This window comes from Lissotriton vulgaris, chromosome 1_1 (genome assembly GCF_964263255.1).
Source record: "Lissotriton vulgaris chromosome 1_1, aLisVul1.2, whole genome shotgun sequence".
NCBI lineage: Eukaryota > Metazoa > Chordata > Amphibia > Caudata > Salamandridae > Lissotriton > Lissotriton vulgaris.
Window position 1 is genome coordinate 369,894,340 of NC_141685.1, and position 6,128 is coordinate 369,900,467.

A 6,128-nucleotide genomic window follows, 5' to 3' on the forward strand; every position below is an offset into this window, starting at 1 on the left:
AAGGAAAATAAAATGCTGTTCAAAGAAATAAGAGAAAGCAAAAGTAGTGCTTCACTGACAAGCTCTGTAAAGTGACTAATGAGTTTGGCCACTTTGCGACCAGTCTGTCTTGCTTTATTTCGTGATTTATTTATTTTTCATATCTAGAACCTTTTATTCCAGAGGCTGCACTTTGGAATAGAAAAATGTCAGAAAAAGATGACATTTCCATCAAAAGTCTTTTTTGGATCCCTTTCACAGGGGAATAAATAAAGGACAGGAGGAAAGAGAGGAACTAGACAAAGAGAGGGAATAAGAGGAGGAAAGAGAGGGGGGGGCAGCTGCCAGCAGCAGAGCAGAAGTGGACAATGTCCTTGTCTTTTCTGGGAAAGAAAGAAAAAACAGAGTCCTTTTCCTTCTCTGCCCACCCGCCCCAAACGCCTAGACTTATCTGTAGGCCATGGCTATTTCAGCCGTCCTCATACACATCTTTATAAACAAGCATTTGCAATGCAATAGGTCTCGAAAGTTTGAGCTATTGGTATTGTAAATGACAAATTTTTTATTTTGTTTTTGAAAATAGCAAAATTAATAGCTTTGCATTTACATTGCCAATAGTTAGAACTTTCGCAAATGTGACACCTATAGCATTTGTAATGCAATATGTGTTGTATTTACGTGACTTACATGTATTGATATTACAAATAATGCCTTTTAATTTCTTTAAATACTTAAATGAAAGTTATTTTAAGAGGGTGAGAGGGTAAGGGTGGCTGAGTGAGGGTGTGAGGGTGAGAGGGTGAGAGGGTTGTGAGGGTGAGAGGGTTGTAAGGATGAGGGGGTGTGAGGGTGTAGGTGGGTGAGTGAGGGTGTGTGAGGGTAAAAGGGTTGTGGGGTGAGGGGGTGTGAGGATGAGGGGTGTGAGGATGAGGAGGTGTGTGGGGGGCATGGGGGGGTGAGCGTGAGGGGGGTGAGCGTGAGGGGGGTGAGCGTGAGGGGGGTGAGCGTGAGGGGGGTGAGCGTGAGGGGGGTGAGCGTGAGGGGGGTGAGCGTGAGGGGGGTGAGCGTGAGGGGGTGAGCGTGAGGGGGTGAGCGTTCGCATGAAGAGCAGCTCTTTACAAAACTTTTATTAAAGCCATTAAAGTGAAAGCGCGGCATGGGTCGCTTTACAAAAAAACTTTGTTAAAGTAAATTTGGTTAGCCACATGTAAACAAAGGCGCACGGACGCCATGAAACTAAAAGCCGAGCAAAAAAATATGATAACTGGGCTTGTGTGTGCACACCCGTGTCCCATTTATTGATGTTAGACGTTGTGTGCACAGTGCTGTGCACACCTGTGCCCTGCTTATTGATGTCAGAAGCTGTGTGCACGGTGCTGTGCACACCTGTGTCGTGGTCATTAATGTCAGGAGCTGTGTACTCCGAGTTGTGCACACTCGTGGTCCAGTTATTGATGTCGGGAGCAGAGTGCACAGTGCTGTGACAACTTGTGTCGCTGAGTGTACAGTGCTGTGCACACCTGTGCCTCCGTTATTGATGTCAGGAGCTCAGTACACCGTGTTGTGCACATCAACGTCGTTTATGGATTTTCCCCTCACACAGCACTAAAACTCAACACCAATAGAAGTGCTTACGACCAACTCCCTTCACTCTTCCACGCACTCTAGAAATAGTTCTTATCACCGGAACGTCTGGAAGGCGCATTGGGTCCGTGCCAAGAGGCAGGACCGCACTGTAGGCGTACGACAGCACAGCTTTCGAGACTGTGTTAGCAGTGTGGCAGACATTGCGCATCCTTACCGCCTCTTGTGAGCTGTGCACACTTGCTTTCCTCGGTGGCAGGCTGGTGACCTTGCTGGTCTGTGCGGTCGCTTGGCGCCCTCTGCTGTCAATCTGCGTGCATAGCGACAGCCATGCTACTCTAGAACACTCCCTAACCGCGCAGGTGCTTACAAGCCTTCCAGCATGCGCCGCTTCACTCTGATTAAACATGAACATGTGTGACGAGAATAATTCACCTGTGCGTTCATGCTCTAGGAAGGTCACCGTTTAAAAAAAAATAGTAATGGAGTTTATCTACACATTACGGGAAAGGAAACGAGACGGCGTGCATCAAGTGGTGTATGCATAGCTTCACACGATTGTACTAGTGAGCACATATTTACAAAGGTATTCCACATATTTACATTTTTTGGCACAGAGAGGTTGCAGATTTGCCCACTTTCCTGGGACACCTGGTTCCAAAGTCTGCTGCTCAGCTGCCAGACATCTGTTTCTTAGAATAGTTAAAGTAAATGTGGTTAGCCACATGTAAACAAATGCGCATGGACGCCATGAAACTAAAAGCACAGCTAAAAAAAAAAAACAGGACAACCTGGTGCTTCAAAGACAAAGGACAAGGGTCTTCTGTGTGCGTTTGCTTTTCTCCCGCGCTCGGTGGAAATAGCAGCACTCCATGAAGAACAAGCGCCTTACGGTCCTTCACGCCGTGCGTCCCATTCATTGCGCCACGCCTCGACATTCCCATTGCTATGACTGACCGAGGGCTTTCCATGCGCCCAGGTGAAACCAGCAACAAAGCAAAAATATTATGGGCGCCACCGCGCTGCCCGCGGCGACCCGGAAGCTCTTGGCCGGCCGGCCAATCCGCTCGCTACCGACCGGAAGTCCCGCCTCTTGAGGTCCGCGAGCTGCCGCCGCATGGAGCGCCCTGCAGTCCGGAGTAGCCCGGGTCCCCAGGAGGGGGCCGGGGAGAAGGAGGAGTGTGGCGCCTGTTGCGGGGCTCCTCTGACCTGAGGGAGCCCCGATTTCGATGAGGAGACGCGCCGCGCCGTGAGGAGCCCCGCCGGAAGAGCGCAGTCGGTGAGTGGGGCCCAGGGCTGATGTGAAGTGCATGCGTGCCTGTGTGTATGCCTGGAGGGGAGGGAGGGAAGGGGGGGGAGTGGGGGAATGTGTGCGCGAGGGAATGTGTGTGCGCGAGGGAATGTGTGTGCGCATACGTGACTGTGTGTGATTGAGAGAGAATGCGAGGTAGGGGATAGTGTGCCTGTATGTGTGCCGTATGCCTGCGTGTGCATGCGCGCGCCTGTGTGTGTGTGCGTGCGTGCATGCAGAGGGGTGGGGGCTGCCTGTGTCTGTGTGTGAGCAAGGGCTTCGCACCGCGCATGCGCAGCTACCAGACGCTCGCTCCCGAGGTGAAATCTGGCCTCGTCAAAGCGCGCGTCTGGTAGCTGTCCACATTCCTAAATACGGGCCACAAAAGGTCTGAAGCAGACACTCTCAATGCTCACGCATTGAGAGTAGGTCTGCTCGACCTAAAAAGTAGGGGCATGCCGTGCCCTTGCGATCCTGCCCACTTCAACCACTGAGTGAACAGTGGTAATGTCAGTTGTTATTTTGCAGACGACCTCACAGGAAATCATTATATTGTGGTCATTACACCAAGAGTGTCATTACATTGAGAATTCTTTACTTTGCAGTTATGTTGATATTCATTGTTTCTAGCCCTAGACACACTATATATATATATATATATATATATATATATATATATATTCACACACACGTCTATGGGGAGAGACAGAATATGTTACAGGCAATACGGGCCGATTTTGTCATCGAGGGATTTTGGTGACATAAATAAACCACAAGCTTGAACACCGTTTGGGTTATAGATATCACCTTAACCCATAGGTGTCAAAATATGCCCATATTACACATTAGTCATTATATATTTTCCTATTTTAAATGATTTATTAAATAATTTAGTACTGTTTAGGAAGAATTTAGCACCATCCATTTAGTATTCATTGCCTGAGACATGCCTGTCCGTGCTAGAGAAGTGTGCATATGGTGGGGATAATAAGCTAAATTTAAAATATGTTTTATGCAACAACGTATATGTGAGAAAGTGCCTCTCTTTATGTGGTGATATCCATTTTTTGTGGACGGATGCCTCTGGCTTTTTGACCCTCTGGACTGGGACGCCGCTATCAAGGCCCCAATGCATGTGCTCTTACCCCTAAAACATGTTGAAATTGGCATATTTAATATTCCTATAAGGCTATAGTATATGGTGCCCCAAAATACACCCATTGCATGGAAAGTTAAATGTCACTCATGGACTTTAGCTATACGGTGCCATCCACTAGTGTGGCACGACAGCCATGACTCCAGGCCTACTACGGTAGCCTGACTGCTGCAATTTTGAAACTGAAGCTCAACCAGCCAAAGTGGCCATTTTTAAGAACCTCCCTTTTGATTATTAAAAATTAATAAGCCACACCAATAAAGGCCCTGTAAGTAAAAGCAAAAAGTAGCAGAACTAGAAATTTAAAGTTAACCTGTCCTTACAGCAACTAGCACCCAAAAGCTATTTTCATTGTAGAAAGGCTGTCTGGCTATTAAGAAACACTGGGAAGCAATATCATATCTGCTATCTCTGGCTAGGGACCTGTTAAAAATTATTAAAACGTATAGTTTATTTATTTATTAAAAGTCCAACTTAGTACTAAAGTCAGATATTTAATGAATATTAAGGAAAAGGGACTTTTAGAAAAGTACCTTTTGCCTTACTGAAGCTTCTGGAGGCTATCCCTGCAACTGTTACCCAGCTGGTGAATAGCCGGATGAGGTGCGAAAATGTCTTGCTGAGACAATGACCTGGAGGTGTTTTTGCCCTTCTCATAGGAAAACCAGTTGGTGTGTGCCCAGGAATTGTGCAAAGGAACTTAATTGACTTTGAAGTGGCCTCCTCCCTGTCACAAGCAGATGTCGGACTACACATGGACAGGCCCTTTCCTTTGTCCTCTCAGTTAGGCAGGTACCAAAGCTAGTGAGAGCAAAGCTGTCCCAAGAACTGGTTTGGAGTAGGGGTGGGTGGTGAACTCCGCTCCACCAGTGGAGTTTGCAGAGTTTTTCCACGACGCGCTCTGCTGGGAGCATGGAGTTCGGCAAAAAAAACTCAGATTCCGCCACACGGCAGAGTTTGCCCCCACGCACAGCGCTAGTCTGTACCTGTGGCTGAGTGCAATGCTCCTCGCTACCAGTCCACCCTCATTTAGTATGTAACTACTCCTTCCTCAACGAGTGCCTGGTGAGCCAGTTCCCAATCCTGGCTGTAGCACTCCTAGCAGCTCCTTGGTCATCTGCACTGACAGGAGGCCAGTTCCCCCCCTCATATTCAGCTGCCCCGTCACAGGTCTCACCCCAAACGGTAAGTGTTCCTTCGTTCGTTAGCCTTTCAAGCAGGCAGTGGTGTACGCCCCCCCACCCACATGCTAGTTCTACCAAAAGAAAATAGAAAATCAAGGGAAGTTGTCACAAACTAAGGAGGGTGCTTATTGACAGACCCTACATCGCATACAGAAAGAGTTGGTCTCCGAGGGGTATACTAGTCCATAGTGACATTACAGGAAAAGAGAAATCTAGTTGCAGTGACCACAGAGGGTTTTCCCTTGTGAGAAATGCAGTGTTTGTAGAAACAGCATCAGTAAAAAGGAATTCCCCATACCTTAGGCTGAGGGACTAAGGAAATTACACAATTTCTTACCTGCAGCTCACAGTTTATCATCTTTTTTTAATTTGCCAATGCAATAAACGTTACGTGGGGAGCATGATAGATCAGCTGAAGAAGAAGATCCTTGAGCATTTATGGGTCAGGCATTTCAAAGAACCACATTTCAGTAACAGGAATAAACTCTATGCAATTGATCAGCTTCCACATAATATTGGGGGCTGAGGGGGCGGGTAACAGAGCACGGACATTGAGAAGAAAGGAGTATTTTTGCCACACTAAAAAGAATTCAGCAGGACCTCGCTATGAAGGAATCTGGCCTCCAAGAGACTTGTCCAGCTATAAGTTCTAGCCTTGCCCAGCAGGAAGATTTCAACTTCCAAAAAAGTGACTAAGTCTAAACTTAAAATGTTGGACCAGGGTATGGTTGCAAATCATTTCAACAGCGGAAGCACTCACCACAACAATTATATCCAAGTTTGTTCCTTTCTAAGATTTTGGCACCAAAACCAACAGCTTCAGTGGGATCCAGCATGACGATGTATCTGACTTAGACGATCCAAGCCTAGGCAGACACAGCATAGGACCCTGTCCCGCTGTAAAATGTGTACCTCCATTTCAGAGACCAAGGGC

At 47.3% G+C, this 6,128-nt stretch overlaps 1 protein-coding gene across 1 annotated transcript in view; it reads right to left on the reverse strand.

The window, feature by feature from the left end:
• Positions 1 to 6,128, reverse strand: part of TTC39A (tetratricopeptide repeat domain 39A) — a 668,968-nt gene that overhangs the window by 522,623 nt on the left and 140,217 nt on the right. The gene's annotated exons all lie outside the window — the stretch shown is intronic.